Below are 2057 nucleotides of genomic sequence, written 5' to 3'. Positions count from 1 at the left end.
GATGACTCATGTTTTCCTAGTTTTCTACTTATTTAAATCAAAAACATTAAGTTGAATTTTATTGAACAATTTTTGTATTTGATGATGTGAGCATATGATTGTTCCCGTTAATAAACATGATGAATTACATTTTTGAAAGATTTTTTAAATGTTAAACTATCCCTTTATTTGTGAATTAATCGTATATACTGGACTTCGTTAGTTAATATTTGTATGATTTCTCTGTATACCTTTCTCATCTTTTCCTTCTCTGAATTTGTAGCAAGGCTACACTTGTCCTATAAATTAAGTTTGGAATGTTTCCCATCCTTTTATAATTTCTATAATATTTTGTATAATGTATGATTAATCTTTACTCTAAAAGTATGTTCAAACACTTCGTTACAAATCTCCAGTCATAGTCTTCTTGTTTCTATTGGTTTATTTTCTTCAATAATCAATACATGTACACTAAATGAAATCCACTTAGCCAATTATTTCCATTCTCTATAGGCGATAACTGGTTTCAGAATGTTTTATATCCTTGTATTCTCATTTCTTGTATTCTGATTATCGCTCTATTATTTTTAAGCTTCTGTTTTGTCCTACATATTTAAGAAGGTTCTTTCTATTTCAAATAATAAAAATATTTCTCCTATGTTTCTTTCTATTGCTTTTAGGGTTACTTTTCACAAATAAATTTTTCATCCATCTGATATTTATAAATGTATAAAGTATGATATCTGAACATCATTTATAAAATTCTTCAAATTTGAACTTTATTATTATTGAATGACCTAACATTACTACTGCACATTTTTAAACATACTATCTTTTTAGAGAAGTTTTAAACGAAATATACCATTTATCCCCATACATGCATAGCCTCTAATATTATCAACATCTCCCACCACAGTGATGCATTTCTTACAATTGATGCACCATAACCATACAGAGTCTACAGTTTACACCATGCTTGACTCTTGGTGATGTACATCCTATGGTTCTGGACAAATGTACAATGACATGTATTTGGTATCATGACATTACTGCGGTATCATAGAGTATTTTAAGTACACTAAAATCCTCTGTGTTCCACCTATTCATTCTTCCTCCTACACTCAACCCAGGTCTACATAGTTTTGCCTTTTTCTAACATACATTTCTTTATAATTTGTTAATTTCCTCCCTCTAATATGTAAGCATTATTTAGGTACAGATTTTATCTCTTTCAGAGAATGCTGTGTCCCCAGAACTTAGAGTCATGCTTGGTCCACAGCTGAAGCTCAGTAAATACCTGTTGAATGAATGGAGGACAGAGAAGTTCAGTAACTCATCTAAGTCACCTTCTTACCATCATTGTTGGTAAGAAGGTAGAATATGAATCCAGGCAGACTCAACTCAGAGCTCAAACATTAACCATTAACCAACTGTAATGAGAAAACGGCTACTTTGAGTTGCTGCCTAGGCATTTTACAGTGTGACAGCTGTGCGCATGCCCAGAATCTGAACATTTAGATGAGGGCATAGGCTTAAGATTGCTACTACAGGTTCCTGCTTTGCTTTTCCTGGGGCACCTTTTAAAATAACTGCTTACAGGACGTGACTCCATAATGTTGCAGTTAGCACATCTGCTTTACATGCAGAAGGTCCTGGGTTCGCGCCCCACTGGAGCCACGGTCCATCGTCTATGGCCATGCCACCCTGAACAAGCCCAATGTCTGATCTCGGAAGCTAAGCAGGGTCGGGCCTGGTTAGTACTTGGATGGGAGACCACCTAGGAAGACCAGGTGCTGTAGGCATAAATAATAACAAATAATAAAATAAAATAAAATAAAATAAAATAACCTCTAATGGTTGAGCCCGCAAAAGTTAGTGACCTTCCCTAACCACCTTATAAGTAATAGATGCTTGCTATGCCAACTTGCTGTGATCTGGGATGGAGGACTACTCTTCCCCAGGCACACTGCAACCCACCACCCTCATTTCTGGGATTTGTAAGTAATAAATCTTAACAACTTTACTTCCTTCATGTGAGTGTTCTGAAATTGCGCCTTCAATCAAAATGACCCTGGGGT

The 2057-nt window shown here is 35.1% G+C and overlaps 1 pseudogene; it reads left to right on the top strand.

Annotated features, from left to right (window-relative positions):
* Positions 1 to 1665: 1665 nt before the first annotated feature.
* LOC112470363 lies at positions 1666 to 1781 on the top strand (annotated as a pseudogene).
* The last annotated feature ends 276 nt before the right edge of the window (positions 1782 to 2057 follow it).

The sequence above is a fragment of the Pteropus alecto genome, unplaced genomic scaffold, assembly GCF_000325575.1.
Source record: "Pteropus alecto unplaced genomic scaffold, ASM32557v1 scaffold10, whole genome shotgun sequence".
Lineage (NCBI taxonomy): Eukaryota > Metazoa > Chordata > Mammalia > Chiroptera > Pteropodidae > Pteropus > Pteropus alecto.
The sequence above is the reverse complement of the archived record's forward strand: the minus strand, read 5'-3'. Positions and strand labels throughout refer to the sequence as shown.